The sequence below is a fragment of the Eleutherodactylus coqui genome, chromosome 2, assembly GCF_035609145.1.
Source record: "Eleutherodactylus coqui strain aEleCoq1 chromosome 2, aEleCoq1.hap1, whole genome shotgun sequence".
Classification (NCBI taxonomy): Eukaryota; Metazoa; Chordata; class Amphibia; order Anura; family Eleutherodactylidae; genus Eleutherodactylus; species Eleutherodactylus coqui.
The window spans coordinates 321,056,454-321,070,204 of record NC_089838.1 but is presented as its reverse complement, the minus strand read 5'-3'; the positions used below and the strand labels follow the sequence as shown (position 1 = coordinate 321,070,204).

Genomic DNA, 13,751 nt, shown 5'->3' with positions numbered 1-13,751 from the left:
GTGTGTCATGTCTGCTTGCTCACTTTTGTTAAACCGTGGTTCTAATAACACGGAGGTTTCAGCTTTTGATCCCCATATGGGCTAGGTTCTCCAGCATCTGAAGTGCCGTCAAGCTATCTTTTGACAAAGTCTTCAGCCTCTTTTGGGTACCAAAATTGGAGCCCTGATGCATGTGTATTTGAATCAAGGTTGCGTAGAGCACAGTCAGGTCACATGGCCAGTTCACTCCATTTTTTTAGAGTGTGGTGCAAATGTCATTTTCACATGCAACTTTCTGGTCTTCCATTGAGAGACGCTTATTTATGCCACAAGGTCAAAGAAGTTTGTTTTTTTGCCGTAACTCAATTCCACAGTGTTTTTGAACAATTTTTTGTAGTTGATGAGTAAAACGTCAGATGACCCTGACGTGATTTGAACACGCAACCTTCTGATCTGGAGTCAGACGCGCTACCGTTGCGCCACAAGGTCAATGAAACTTGAGTGCTCTGACCCTGTTCAGCACTCTTTTCGATCATGTATCTGTACTGGATCATGAAAAGTCTGATTTGATTTGGATGTGATTTCTAGGCACAATCTTCTGATGTGGAGTGAAACGCACAACCGTTGCGCAACAAGCTCTTGCTGCTGCATGTCAAACTAGATGCAGGAGGCAAAAACTGGCATTGTGTGTCATGTCTGCTTGCTCACTTTTGTTAAACCGTGGTTCTAATAACACGGAGGTTTCAGCTTTTGATCCCCATATGGGCTAGGTTCTCCAGCATCTGAAGTGCCGTCAAGCTATCTTTTGACAAAGTCTTCGGCCTCTTTTGGGTGCCAAAAGTGGAGCCGTGATGCATGTGTATTTGAATCAAGGTTGCGTAGAGCGCAGTCATGTCACATGGCCAGTTCACTCCATTTTTTTAGAGTGTGGTGCAAATGTCATTTTCACATGCAACTTTCTGGTCTTCCATTGAGAGACGCTTATTTATGCCACAAGGTCAAAGAAGTTTGTTTTTTTGCCGTAACCCAATTCCACAGTGTTTTTGAACAATTTTTTGTAGTTGATGAGTAAAATGTCAGATGACCCTGACGTGATTTGAACACGCAACCTTCTGATCTGGAGTCAGACGCGCTACCGTTGCGCCACAAGGTCAATGAAACTTGAGTGCTCTGACCCTGTTCAGCACTCTTTTCGATCATGTATCTGTACTGGATCATGAAAAGTCTGATTTGATTTGGATGTGATTTCTAGGCACAATCTTCTGATGTGGAGTGAAACGCACAACCGTTGCGCAACAAGCTCTTGCTGCTGCATGTCAAACTAGATGCAGGAGGCAAAAACTGGCATTGTGTGTCATGTCTGCTTGCTCACTTTTGTTAAACCGTGGTTCTAATAACACGGAGGTTTCAGCTTTTGATCCCCATATGGGCTAGGTTCTCCAGCATCTGAAGTGCCGTCAAGCTATCTTTTGACAAAGTCTTCAGCCTCTTTTGGGTACCAAAATTGGAGCCCTGATGCATGTGTATTTGAATCAAGGTTGCGTAGAGCGCAGTCAGGTCACATGGCCAGTTCACTCCATTTTTTTAGAGTGTGGTGCAAATGTCATTTTCACATGCAACTTTCTGGTCTTCCATTGAGAGACGCTTATTTATGCCACAAGGTCAAAGAAGTTTTTTTTTTTTCCGTAACTCAATTCCACAGTGTTTTTGAACAATTTTTTGTAGTTGATGAGTAAAACGTCAGATGACCCTGACGTGATTTGAACACGCAACCTTCTGATCTGGAGTCAGACGTGCTACCGTTGCGCCACAAGGTCAATGAAACTTGAGTGCTCTGACCCTGTTCAGCACTCTTTTCGATCATGTATCTGTACTGGATCATGAAAAGTCTGATTTGATTTGGATGTGATTTCTAGGCACAATCTTCTGATGTGGAGTGAAACGCACAACCGTTGCGCAACAAGCTCTTGCTGCTGCATGTCAAACTAGATGCAGGAGGCAAAAACTGGCATTGTGTGTCATGTCTGCTTGCTCACTTTTGTTAAACCGTGGTTCTAATAACACGGAGGTTTCAGCTTTTGATCCCCATATGGGCTAGGTTCTCCAGCATCTGAAGTGCCGTCAAGCTATCTTTTGACAAAGTCTTCAGCCTCTTTTGGGTACCAAAATTGGAGCCCTGATGCATGTGTATTTGAATCAAGGTTGCGTAGAGCGCAGTCAGGTCACATGGCCAGTTCACTCCATTTTTTTAGAGTGTGGTGCAAATGTCATTTTCACATGCAACTTTCTGGTCTTCCATTGAGAGACGCTTATTTATGCCACAAGGTCAAAGAAGTTTGTTTTTTTGCCGTAACCCAATTCCACAGTGTTTTTGAACAATTTTTTGTAGTTGATGAGTAAAATGTCAGATGACCCTGACGTGATTTGAACACGCAACCTTCTGATCTGGAGTCAGACGCGCTACCGTTGCGCCACAAGGTCAATGAAACTTGAGTGCTCTGACCCTGTTCAGCACTCTTTTCGATCATGTATCTGTACTGGATCATGAAAAGTCTGATTTGATTTGGATGTGATTTCTAGGCACAATCTTCTGATGTGGAGTGAAACGCACAACCGTTGCGCAACAAGCTCTTGCTGCTGCATGTCAAACTAGATGCAGGAGGCAAAAACTGGCATTGTGTGTCATGTCTGCTTGCTCACTTTTGTTAAACCGTGGTTCTAATAACACGGAGGTTTCAGCTTTTGATCCCCATATGGGCTAGGTTCTCCAGCATCTGAAGTGCCGTCAAGCTATCTTTTGACAAAGTCTTCAGCCTCTTTTGGGTACCAAAATTGGAGCCCTGATGCATGTGTATTTGAATCAAGGTTGCGTAGAGCGCAGTCAGGTCACATGGCCAGTTCACTCCATTTTTTTAGAGTGTGGTGCAAATGTCATTTTCACATGCAACTTTCTGGTCTTCCATTGAGAGACGCTTATTTATGCCACAAGGTCAAAGAAGTTTTTTTTTTTTCCGTAACTCAATTCCACAGTGTTTTTGAACAATTTTTTGTAGTTGATGAGTAAAATGTCAGATGACCCTGACGTGATTTGAACACGCAACCTTCTGATCTGGAGTCAGACGTGCTACCGTTGCGCCACAAGGTCAATGAAACTTGAGTGCTCTGACCCTGTTCAGCACTCTTTTCGATCATGTATCTGTACTGGATCATGAAAAGTCTGATTTGATTTGGATGTGATTTCTAGGCACAATCTTCTGATGTGGAGTGAAACGCACAACCGTTGCGCAACAAGCTCTTGCTGCTGCATGTCAAACTAGATGCAGGAGGCAAAAACTGGCATTGTGTGTCATGTCTGCTTGCTCACTTTTGTTAAACCGTGGTTCTAATAACACGGAGGTTTCAGCTTTTGATCCCCATATGGGCTAGGTTCTCCAGCATCTGAAGTGCCGTCAAGCTATCTTTTGACAAAGTCTTCGGCCTCTTTTAGGTGCCAAAACTGGAGCCGTGATGCATGTGTATTTGAATCAAGGTTGCGTAGAGCGCAGTCATGTCACATGGCCAGTTCACTCCATTTTTTTAGAGTGTGGTGCAAATGTCATTTTCACATGCAACTTTCTGGTCTTCTATTGAGAGACGCTTATTTATGCCACAAGGTCAAAGAAGTTTGTTTTTTTGCCGTAACCCAATTCCACAGTGTTTTTGAACAATTTTTTGTAGTTGATGAGTAAAATGTCAGATGACCCTGACGTGATTTGAACACGCAACCTTCTGATCTGGAGTCAGACGCGCTACCGTTGCGCCACAAGGTCAATGAAACTTGAGTGCTCAGACCCTGTTCAGCACTCTTTTCGATCATGTATCTGTACTGGATCATGAAAAGTCTGATTTGATTTGGATGTGATTTCTAGGCACAATCTTCGGATGTGGAGTGAAACGCACAACCGTTGCGCAACAAGCTCTTGCTGCTGCATGTCAAACTAGATGCAGGAGGCAAAAACTGGCATTGTGTGTCATGTCTGCTTGCTCACTTTTGTTAAACCGTGGTTCTAATAACACGGAGGTTTCAGCTTTTGATCCCCATATGGGCTAGGTTCTCCAGCATCTGAAGTGCCGTCAAGCTATCTTTTGACAAAGTCTTCAGCCTCTTTTGGGTACCAAAAGTGGAGCCCTGATGCATGTGTATTTGAATCAAGGTTGCGTAGAGCGCAGTCAGGTCACATGGCCTGTTCACTCCATTTTTTTAGAGTGTGGTGCAAATGTCATTTTCACATGCAACTTTCTGGTCTTCCATTGAGAGACGCTTATTTATGCCACAAGGTCAAAGAAGTTTGTTTTTTTGCCGTAACTCAATTCCACAGTGTTTTTGAACAATTTTTTGTAGTTGATGAGTAAAACGTCAGATGACCCTGACGTGATTTGAACACGCAACCTTCTGATCTGGAGTCAGACGCGCTACCGTTGCGCCACAAGGTCAATGAAACTTGAGTGCTCTGACCCTGTTCAGCACTCTTTTCGATCATGTATCTGTACTGGATCATGAAAAGTCTGATTTGATTTGGATGTGATTTCTAGGCACAATCTTCTGATGTGGAGTGAAACGCACAACCGTTGCGCAACAAGCTCTTGCTGCTGCATGTCAAACTAGATGCAGGAGGCAAAAACTGGCATTGTGTGTCATGTCTGCTTGCTCACTTTTGTTAAACCGTGGTTCTAATAACACGGAGGTTTCAGCTTTTGATCCCCATATGGGCTAGGTTCTCCAGCATCTGAAGTGCCGTCAAGCTATCTTTTGACAAAGTCTTCAGCCTCTTTTGGGTACCAAAATTGAAGCCCTGATGCATGTGTATTTGAATCAAGGTTGCGTAGAGCGCAGTCAGGTCACATGGCCAGTTCACTCCATTTTTTTAGAGTGTGGTGCAAATGTCATTTTCACATGCAACTTTCTGGTCTTCCATTGAGAGACGCTTATTTATGCCACAAGGTCAAAGAAGTTTTTTTTTTTTCCGTAACTCAATTCCACAGTGTTTTTGAACAATTTTTTGTAGTTGATGAGTAAAACGTCAGATGACCCTGACGTGATTTGAACACGCAACCTTCTGATCTGGAGTCAGACGCGCTACCGTTGCGCCACAAGGTCAATGAAACTTGAGTGCTCTGACCCTGTTCAGCACTCTTTTCGATCATGTATCTGTACTGGATCATGAAAAGTCTGATTTGATTTGGATGTGATTTCTAGGCACAATCTTCTGATGTGGAGTGAAACGCACAACCGTTGCGCAACAAGCTCTTGCTGCTGCATGTCAAACTAGATGCAGGAGGCAAAAACTGGCATTGTGTGTCATGTCTGCTTGCTCACTTTTGTTAAACCGTGGTTCTAATAACACGGAGGTTTCAGCTTTTGATCCCCATATGGGCTAGGTTCTCCAGCATCTGAAGTGCCGTCAAGCTATCTTTTGACAAAGTCTTCGGCCTCTTTTAGGTGCCAAAACTGGAGCCGTGATGCATGTGTATTTGAATCAAGGTTGCGTAGAGCGCAGTCATGTCACATGGCCAGTTCACTCCATTTTTTTAGAGTGTGGTGCAAATGTCATTTTCACATGCAACTTTCTGGTCTTCTATTGAGAGACGCTTATTTATGCCACAAGGTCAAAGAAGTTTGTTTTTTTGCCGTAACCCAATTCCACAGTGTTTTTGAACAATTTTTTGTAGTTGATGAGTAAAATGTCAGATGACCCTGACGTGATTTGAACACGCAACCTTCTGATCTGGAGTCAGACGCGCTACCGTTGCGCCACAAGGTCAATGAAACTTGAGTGCTCTGACCCTGTTCAGCACTCTTTTCGATCATGTATCTGTACTGGATCATGAAAAGTCTGATTTGATTTGGATGTGATTTCTAGGCACAATCTTCGGATGTGGAGTGAAACGCACAACCGTTGCGCAACAAGCTCTTGCTGCTGCATGTCAAACTAGATGCAGGAGGCAAAAACTGGCATTGTGTGTCATGTCTGCTTGCTCACTTTTGTTAAACCGTGGTTCTAATAACACGGAGGTTTCAGCTTTTGATCCCCATATGGGCTAGGTTCTCCAGCATCTGAAGTGCCGTCAAGCTATCTTTTGACAAAGTCTTCAGCCTCTTTTGGGTACCAAAAGTGGAGCCCTGATGCATGTGTATTTGAATCAAGGTTGCGTAGAGCGCAGTCAGGTCACATGGCCTGTTCACTCCATTTTTTTAGAGTGTGGTGCAAATGTCATTTTCACATGCAACTTTCTGGTCTTCCATTGAGAGACGCTTATTTATGCCACAAGGTCAAAGAAGTTTGTTTTTTTGCCGTAACCCAATTCCACAGTGTTTTTGAACAATTTTTTGTAGTTGATGAGTAAAACGTCAGATGACCCTGACGTGATTTGAACACGCAACCTTCTGATCTGGAGTCAGACGCGCTACCGTTGCGCCACAAGGTCAATGAAACTTGAGTGCTCTGACCCTGTTCAGCACTCTTTTCGATCATTTATCTGTACTGGATCATGAAAAGTCTGATTTGATTTGGATGTGATTTCTAGGCACAATCTTCGGATGTGGAGTAAAACGCACAACCGTTGCGCAACAAGCTCTTGCTGCTGCATGTCAAACTAGATGCAGGAGGCAAAAACTGGCATTGTGTGTCATGTCTGCTTGCTCACTTTTGTTAAACCGTGGTTCTAATAACACGGAGGTTTCAGCTTTTGATCCCCATATGGGCTAGGTTCTCCAGCATCTGAAGTGCCGTCAAGCTATCTTTTGACAAAGTCTTCGGCCTCTTTTGGGTGCCAAAAGTGGAGCCGTGATGCATGTGTATTTGAATCAAGGTTGCGTAGAGCGCAGTCATGTCACATGGCCAGTTCACTCCATTTTTTTAGAGTGTGGTGCAAATGTCATTTTCACATGCAACTTTCTGGTCTTCCATTGAGAGACGCTTATTTATGCCACAAGGTCAAAGAAGTTTGTTTTTTTGCCGTAACCCAATTCCACAGTGTTTTTGAACAATTTTTTGTAGTTGATGAGTAAAATGTCAGATGACCCTGACGTGATTTGAACACGCAACCTTCTGATCTGGAGTCAGACGCGCTACCGTTGCGCCACAAGGTCAATGAAACTTGAGTGCTCTGACCCTGTTCAGCACTCTTTTCGATCATGTATCTGTACTGGATCATGAAAAGTCTGATTTGATTTGGATGTGATTTCTAGGCACAATCTTCTGATGTGGAGTGAAACGCACAACCGTTGCGCAACAAGCTCTTGCTGCTGCATGTCAAACTAGATGCAGGAGGCAAAAACTGGCATTGTGTGTCATGTCTGCTTGCTCACTTTTGTTAAACCGTGGTTCTAATAACACGGAGGTTTCAGCTTTTGATCCCCATATGGGCTAGGTTCTCCAGCATCTGAAGTGCCGTCAAGCTATCTTTTGACAAAGTCTTCGGCCTCTTTTAGGTGCCAAAACTGGAGCCGTGATGCATGTGTATTTGAATCAAGGTTGCGTAGAGCGCAGTCATGTCACATGGCCAGTTCACTCCATTTTTTTAGAGTGTGGTGCAAATGTCATTTTCACATGCAACTTTCTGGTCTTCTATTGAGAGACGCTTATTTATGCCACAAGGTCAAAGAAGTTTGTTTTTTTGCCGTAACCCAATTCCACAGTGTTTTTGAACAATTTTTTGTAGTTGATGAGTAAAATGTCAGATGACCCTGACGTGATTTGAACACGCAACCTTCTGATCTGGAGTCAGACGCGCTACCGTTGCGCCACAAGGTCAATGAAACTTGAGTGCTCTGACCCTGTTCAGCACTCTTTTCGATCATGTATCTGTACTGGATCATGAAAAGTCTGATTTGATTTGGATGTGATTTCTAGGCACAATCTTCGGATGTGGAGTGAAACGCACAACCGTTGCGCAACAAGCTCTTGCTGCTGCATGTCAAACTAGATGCAGGAGGCAAAAACTGGCATTGTGTGTCATGTCTGCTTGCTCACTTTTGTTAAACCGTGGTTCTAATAACACGGAGGTTTCAGCTTTTGATCCCCATATGGGCTAGGTTCTCCAGCATCTGAAGTGCCATCAAGCTTGGGTACCAAAAGTGGAGCCCTGATGCATGTGTATTTGAATCAAGGTTGCGTAGAGCGCAGTCAGGTCACATGGCCTGTTCACTCCATTTTTTTAGAGTGTGGTGCAAATGTCATTTTCACATGCAACTTTCTGGTCTTCCATTGAGAGACGCTTATTTATGCCACAAGGTCAAAGAAGTTTGTTTTTTTGCCGTAACCCAATTCCACAGTGTTTTTGAACAATTTTTTGTAGTTGATGAGTAAAATGTCAGATGACCCTGACGTGATTTGAACACGCAACCTTCTGATCTGGAGTCAGACGCGCTACCGTTGCGCCACAAGGTCAATGAAACTTGAGTGCTCTGACCCTGTTCAGCACTCTTTTCGATCATGTATCTGTACTGGATCATGAAAAGTCTGACTTGATTTGGATGTGATTTCTAGGCACAATCTTCTGATGTGGAGTGAAACGCACAACCGTTGCGCAACAAGCTCTTGCTGCTGCATGTCAAACTAGATGCAGGAGGCAAAAACTGGCATTGTGTGTCATGTCTGCTTGCTCACTTTTGTTAAACCGTGGTTCTAATAACACGGAGGTTTCAGCTTTTGATCCCCATATGGGCTAGGTTCTCCAGCATCTGAAGTGCCGTCAAGCTATCTTTTGACAAAGTCTTCAGCCTCTTTTGGGTACCAAAATTGGAGCCCTGATGCATGTGTATTTGAATCAAGGTTGCGTAGAGCGCAGTCATGTCACATGGCCAGTTCACTCCATTTTTTTAGAGTGTGGTGCAAATGTCATTTTCACATGCAACTTTCTGGTCTTCTATTGAGAGACGCTTATTTATGCCACAAGGTCAAAGAAGTTTGTTTTTTTGCCGTAACCCAATTCCACAGTGTTTTTGAACAATTTTTTGTAGTTGATGAGTAAAATGTCAGATGACCCTGACGTGATTTGAACACGCAACCTTCTGATCTGGAGTCAGACGCGCTACCGTTGCGCCACAAGGTCAATGAAACTTGAGTGCTCTGACCCTGTTCAGCACTCTTTTCGATCATGTATCTGTACTGGATCATGAAAAGTCTGATTTGATTTGGATGTGATTTCTAGGCACAATCTTCGGATGTGGAGTGAAACGCACAACCGTTGCGCAACAAGCTCTTGCTGCTGCATGTCAAACTAGATGCAGGAGGCAAAAACTGGCATTGTGTGTCATGTCTGCTTGCTCACTTTTGTTAAACCGTGGTTCTAATAACACGGAGGTTTCAGCTTTTGATCCCCATATGGGCTAGGTTCTCCAGCATCTGAAGTGCCGTCAAGCTATCTTTTGACAAAGTCTTCAGCCTCTTTTGGGTACCAAAAGTGGAGCCCTGATGCATGTGTATTTGAATCAAGGTTGCGTAGAGCGCAGTCAGGTCACATGACCTGTTCACTCCATTTTTTTAGAGTGTGGTGCAAATGTCATTTTCACATGCAACTTTCTGGTCTTCCATTGAGAGACGCTTATTTATGCCACAAGGTCAAAGAAGTTTGTTTTTTTGCCGTAACCCAATTCCACAGTGTTTTTGAACAATTTTTTGTAGTTGATGAGTAAAATGTCAGATGACCCTGACGTGATTTGAACACGCAACCTTCTGATCTGGAGTCAGACGCGCTACCGTTGCGCCACAAGGTCAATGAAACTTGAGTGCTCTGACCCTGTTCAGCACTCTTTTCGATCATGTATCTGTACTGGATCATGAAAAGTCTGACTTGATTTGGATGAGATTTCTAGGCACAATCTTCTGATGTGGAGTGAAACGCACAACCGTTGCGCAACAAGCTCTTGCTGCTGCATGTCAAACTAGATGCAGGAGGCAAAAACTGGCATTGTGTGTCATGTCTGCTTGCTCACTTTTGTTAAACCGTGGTTCTAATAACACGGAGGTTTCAGCTTTTGATCCCCATATGGGCTAGGTTCTCCAGCATCTGAAGTGCCGTCAAGCTATCTTTTGACAAAGTCTTCAGCCTCTTTTGGGTACCAAAATTGGAGCCCTGATGCATGTGTATTTGAATCAAGGTTGCGTAGAGCGCAGTCAGGTCACATGGCCAGTTCACTCCATTTTTTTAGAGTGTGGTGCAAATGTCATTTTCACATGCAACTTTCTGGTCTTCCATTGAGAGACGCTTATTTATGCCACAAGGTCAAAGAAGTTTTTTTTTTTTCCGTAACTCAATTCCACAGTGTTTTTGAACAATTTTTTGTAGTTGATGAGTAAAACTTCAGATGACCCTGACGTGATTTGAACACGCAACCTTCTGATCTGGAGTCAGACGCGCTACCGTTGCGCCACAAGGTCAATGAAACTTGAGTGCTCTGACCCTGTTCAGCACTCTTTTCGATCATGTATCTGTACTGGATCATGAAAAGTCTGATTTGATTTGGATGTGATTTCTAGGCACAATCTTCTGATGTGGAGTGAAACGCACAACCGTTGCGCAACAAGCTCTTGCTGCTGCATGTCAAACTAGATGCAGGAGGCAAAAACTGGCATTGTGTGTCATGTCTGCTTGCTCACTTTTGTTAAACCGTGGTTCTAATAACACGGAGGTTTCAGCTTTTGATCCCCATATGGGCTAGGTTCTCCAGCATCTGAAGTGCCGTCAAGCTATCTTTTGACAAAGTCTTCGGCCTCTTTTAGGTGCCAAAACTGGAGCCGTGATGCATGTGTATTTGAATCAAGGTTGCGTAGAGCGCAGTCATGTCACATGGCCAGTTCACTCCATTTTTTTAGAGTGTGGTGCAAATGTCATTTTCACATGCAACTTTCTGGTCTTCTATTGAGAGACGCTTATTTATGCCACAAGGTCAAAGAAGTTTGTTTTTTTGCCGTAACCCAATTCCACAGTGTTTTTGAACAATTTTTTGTAGTTGATGAGTAAAATGTCAGATGACCCTGACGTGATTTGAACACGCAACCTTCTGATCTGGAGTCAGACGCGCTACCGTTGCGCCACAAGGTCAATGAAACTTGAGTGCTCTGACCCTGTTCAGCACTCTTTTCGATCATGTATCTGTACTGGATCATGAAAAGTCTGATTTGATTTGGATGTGATTTCTAGGCACAATCTTCGGATGTGGAGTGAAACGCACAACCGTTGCGCAACAAGCTCTTGCTGCTGCATGTCAAACTAGATGCAGGAGGCAAAAACTGGCATTGTGTGTCATGTCTGCTTGCTCACTTTTGTTAAACCGTGGTTCTAATAACACGGAGGTTTCAGCTTTTGATCCCCATATGGGCTAGGTTCTCCAGCATCTGAAGTGCCGTCAAGCTATCTTTTGACAAAGTCTTCAGCCTCTTTTGGGTACCAAAAGTGGAGCCCTGATGCATGTGTATTTGAATCAAGGTTGCGTAGAGCGCAGTCAGGTCACATGGCCTGTTCACTCCATTTTTTTAGAGTGTGGTGCAAATGTCATTTTCACATGCAACTTTCTGGTCTTCCATTGAGAGACGCTTATTTATGCCACAAGGTCAAAGAAGTTTGTTTTTTTGCCGTAACTCAATTCCACAGTGTTTTTGAACAATTTTTTGTAGTTGATGAGTAAAACGTCAGATGACCCTGACGTGATTTGAACACGCAACCTTCTGATCTGGAGTCAGACGCGCTACCGTTGCGCCACAAGGTCAATGAAACTTGAGTGCTCTGACCCTGTTCAGCACTCTTTTCGATCATTTATCTGTACTGGATCATGAAAAGTCTGATTTGATTTGGATGTGATTTCTAGGCACAATCTTCGGATGTGGAGTGAAACGCACAACCGTTGCGCAACAAGCTCTTGCTGCTGCATGTCAAACTAGATGCAGGAGGCAAAAACTGGCATTGTGTGTCATGTCTGCTTGCTCACTTTTGTTAAACCGTGGTTCTAATAACACGGAGGTTTCAGCTTTTGATCCCCATATGGGCTAGGTTCTCCAGCATCTGAAGTGCCGTCAAGCTATCTTTTGACAAAGTCTTCAGCCTCTTTTGGGTACCAAAAGTGGAGCCCTGATGCATGTGTATTTGAATCAAGGTTGCGTAGAGCGCAGTCAGGTCACTTGGCCAGTTCACTCCATTTTTTTAGAGTGTGGTGCAAATGTCATTTTCACATGCAACTTTCTGGTCTTCCATTGAGAGACGCTTATTTATGCCACAAGGTCAAAGAAGTTTGTTTTTTTGCCGTAACTCAATTCCACAGTGTTTTTGAACAATTTTTTGTAGTTGATGAGTAAAATGTCAGATGACCCTGACGTGATTTGAACACGCAACCTTCTGATCTGGAGTCAGACGCGCTACCGTTGCGCCACAAGGTCAATGAAACTTGAGTGCTCTGACCCTGTTCAGCACTCTTTTCGATCATGTATCTGTACTGGATCATGAAAAGTCTGATTTGATTTGGATGTGATTTCTAGGCACAATCTTCTGATGTGGAGTGAAACGCACAACCGTTGCGCAACAAGCTCTTGCTGCTGCATGTCAAACTAGATGCAGGAGGCAAAAACTGGCATTGTGTGTCATGTCTGCTTGCTCACTTTTGTTAAACCGTGGTTCTAATAACACGGAGGTTTCAGCTTTTGATCCCCATATGGGCTAGGTTCTCCAGCATCTGAAGTGCCGTCAAGCTATCTTTTGACAAAGTCTTCAGCCTCTTTTGGGTACCAAAAGTGGAGCCGTGATGCATGTGTATTTGAATCAAGGTTGCGTAGAGCGCAGTCAGGTCACATGGCCAGTTCACTCCATTTTTTTAGAGTGTGGTGCAAATGTCATTTTCACATGCAACTTTCTGGTCTTCCATTGAGAGACGCTTTTTTATGCCACAAGGTCAAAGAAGTTTGTTTTTTTGGCCGTAACTCAATTCCACAGTGTTTTTGAACAATTTTTTGTAGTTGATGAGTAAAATGTCAGATGACCCTGACGTGATTTGAACACGCAACCTTCTGATCTGGAGTCAGACGCGCTACCGTCGCGCCACAAGGTCAATGAAACTTGAGTGCTCTGACCCTGTTCAGCACTCTTTTCGATCATGTATCTGTACTGGATCATGAAAAGTCTGATTTGATTTGGATGTGATTTCTAGGCACAATCTTCTGATGTGGAGTGAAACGCACAACCGTTGCGCAACAAGCTCTTGCTGCTGCATGTCAAACTAGATGCAGGAGGCAAAAACTGGCATTGTGTGTCATGTCTGCTTGCTCACTTTTGTTAAACCGTGGTTCTAATAACACGGAGGTTTCAGCTTTTGATCCCCATATGGGCTAGGTTCTCCAGCATCTGAAGTGCCGTCAAGCTATCTTTTGACAAAGTCTTCAGCCTCTTTTGGGTACCAAAATTGGAGCCCTGATGCATGTGTATTTGAATCAAGGTTGCGTAGAGCACAGTCAGGTCACATGGCCAGTTCACTCCATTTTTTTAGAGTGTGGTGCAAATGTCATTTTCACATGCAACTTTCTGGTCTTCCATTGAGAGACGCTTATTTATGCCACAAGGTCAAAGAAGTTTGTTTTTTTGCCGTAACTCAATTCCACAGTGTTTTTGAACAATTTTTTGTAGTTGATGAGTAAAATGTCAGATGACCCTGACGTGATTTGAGCACGCAACCTTCTGATCTGGAGTCAGACGCGCTACCGTTGCGCCACAAGGTCAATGAAACTTGAGTGCTCTGACCCTGTTCA

The 13,751-nt window shown here is 43.7% G+C and overlaps 17 non-coding genes across 17 annotated transcripts; all 17 read right to left on the bottom strand.

Annotated features, from left to right (window-relative positions):
• Window positions 1-396: 396 nt before the first annotated feature.
• TRNAW-CCA (transfer RNA tryptophan (anticodon CCA)) lies at window positions 397-468 on the bottom strand. Its single transcript has one exon. It is a non-coding gene; the product is annotated as a tRNA-Trp (tRNA).
• A 592-nt stretch (window positions 469-1,060) lies between these two features.
• TRNAW-CCA (transfer RNA tryptophan (anticodon CCA)) lies at window positions 1,061-1,132 on the bottom strand. The gene has a single exon. It is a non-coding gene; the product is annotated as a tRNA-Trp (tRNA).
• Window positions 1,133-2,388: 1,256 nt separating this feature from the next.
• TRNAW-CCA (transfer RNA tryptophan (anticodon CCA)) lies at window positions 2,389-2,460 on the bottom strand. The gene has a single exon. It is a non-coding gene; the product is annotated as a tRNA-Trp (tRNA).
• A 1,256-nt stretch (window positions 2,461-3,716) lies between these two features.
• TRNAW-CCA (transfer RNA tryptophan (anticodon CCA)) lies at window positions 3,717-3,788 on the bottom strand. Its single transcript has one exon. It is a non-coding gene; the product is annotated as a tRNA-Trp (tRNA).
• A 592-nt stretch (window positions 3,789-4,380) lies between these two features.
• TRNAW-CCA (transfer RNA tryptophan (anticodon CCA)) lies at window positions 4,381-4,452 on the bottom strand. The gene has a single exon. It is a non-coding gene; the product is annotated as a tRNA-Trp (tRNA).
• A 592-nt stretch (window positions 4,453-5,044) lies between these two features.
• TRNAW-CCA (transfer RNA tryptophan (anticodon CCA)) lies at window positions 5,045-5,116 on the bottom strand. The gene has a single exon. It is a non-coding gene; the product is annotated as a tRNA-Trp (tRNA).
• A 592-nt stretch (window positions 5,117-5,708) lies between these two features.
• Window positions 5,709-5,780, bottom strand: TRNAW-CCA (transfer RNA tryptophan (anticodon CCA)). The gene has a single exon. It is a non-coding gene; the product is annotated as a tRNA-Trp (tRNA).
• Window positions 5,781-6,372: 592 nt separating this feature from the next.
• On the bottom strand, window positions 6,373-6,444 carry TRNAW-CCA (transfer RNA tryptophan (anticodon CCA)). The gene has a single exon. It is a non-coding gene; the product is annotated as a tRNA-Trp (tRNA).
• A 592-nt stretch (window positions 6,445-7,036) lies between these two features.
• Window positions 7,037-7,108, bottom strand: TRNAW-CCA (transfer RNA tryptophan (anticodon CCA)). Its single transcript has one exon. It is a non-coding gene; the product is annotated as a tRNA-Trp (tRNA).
• A 592-nt stretch (window positions 7,109-7,700) lies between these two features.
• On the bottom strand, window positions 7,701-7,772 carry TRNAW-CCA (transfer RNA tryptophan (anticodon CCA)). The gene has a single exon. It is a non-coding gene; the product is annotated as a tRNA-Trp (tRNA).
• Window positions 7,773-8,336: 564 nt separating this feature from the next.
• Window positions 8,337-8,408, bottom strand: TRNAW-CCA (transfer RNA tryptophan (anticodon CCA)). Its single transcript has one exon. It is a non-coding gene; the product is annotated as a tRNA-Trp (tRNA).
• Window positions 8,409-9,000: 592 nt separating this feature from the next.
• On the bottom strand, window positions 9,001-9,072 carry TRNAW-CCA (transfer RNA tryptophan (anticodon CCA)). Its single transcript has one exon. It is a non-coding gene; the product is annotated as a tRNA-Trp (tRNA).
• Window positions 9,073-9,664: 592 nt separating this feature from the next.
• On the bottom strand, window positions 9,665-9,736 carry TRNAW-CCA (transfer RNA tryptophan (anticodon CCA)). The gene has a single exon. It is a non-coding gene; the product is annotated as a tRNA-Trp (tRNA).
• A 592-nt stretch (window positions 9,737-10,328) lies between these two features.
• Window positions 10,329-10,400, bottom strand: TRNAW-CCA (transfer RNA tryptophan (anticodon CCA)). The gene has a single exon. It is a non-coding gene; the product is annotated as a tRNA-Trp (tRNA).
• A 592-nt stretch (window positions 10,401-10,992) lies between these two features.
• Window positions 10,993-11,064, bottom strand: TRNAW-CCA (transfer RNA tryptophan (anticodon CCA)). Its single transcript has one exon. It is a non-coding gene; the product is annotated as a tRNA-Trp (tRNA).
• Window positions 11,065-11,656: 592 nt separating this feature from the next.
• TRNAW-CCA (transfer RNA tryptophan (anticodon CCA)) lies at window positions 11,657-11,728 on the bottom strand. The gene has a single exon. It is a non-coding gene; the product is annotated as a tRNA-Trp (tRNA).
• A 592-nt stretch (window positions 11,729-12,320) lies between these two features.
• On the bottom strand, window positions 12,321-12,392 carry TRNAW-CCA (transfer RNA tryptophan (anticodon CCA)). The gene has a single exon. It is a non-coding gene; the product is annotated as a tRNA-Trp (tRNA).
• Between the last annotated feature and the right edge of the window lie 1,359 nt (window positions 12,393-13,751).